Genomic DNA, 641 nt, shown 5'->3' on the forward strand with positions numbered 1-641 from the left:
TCTGCGACCGCGTCCCTGGCCGCGCCTATGCTGCGGCGGAAGGAGGGGCCCGGAAGCAGGACAGCGAGGCCGGAGGACCGGGCCGGGGTCCGGGGGAGGGCTTGGGGGGCGGAGCCCCTGAGCGCAGCCCCGGCCGGGCCCGCGGAGGCTGAGGGGAGCCCGCCAGGGTCAGCGGCGCCCGGCTGCGCTGCGCTCTCGGCCGCAGGGGGCGCCCGGGGCGCGGCCGAAGGCCCTCCGCGGTTGCTAGGCTGCCATTTGGCGGTAGAATGAGTGAGGCGCTGATTGGTCTGGATCAGGCGGGGTGTCGGGTGTCGCCGGATTGGGCCGCAAAAGGCGTACCCCGCGGGGCTGTCGTCGCCAATTGGTTCCTGCGGCACCGGAAATGCCTCCGCACTGGACAGAAGACACTGCACTCAAAACCCGGGACACCGCTCATTGGACCGGCGCTGGAGGCGTGTCCCAGCCCGCTCGCTGACTGGGCGCGGGCCCAGCAGAGACAGCGCCTTCGTGGTGATTGGACGCTGGGACCCAGCGGCCGCGGCGCTCAATGCGAGGGAAGCCGGGGCCACCGGGCTGCATGGGGCGGCGGCGGCGCAGGGTGGGCCGGGGGGCCGCGGCCGGGCCCCTGCCCGCGGCCGTCG

This window comes from Crocuta crocuta, unplaced genomic scaffold (genome assembly GCF_008692635.1).
Source record: "Crocuta crocuta isolate KB4526 unplaced genomic scaffold, BGI_CrCroc_1.0 scaffold729, whole genome shotgun sequence".
NCBI lineage: Eukaryota > Metazoa > Chordata > Mammalia > Carnivora > Hyaenidae > Crocuta > Crocuta crocuta.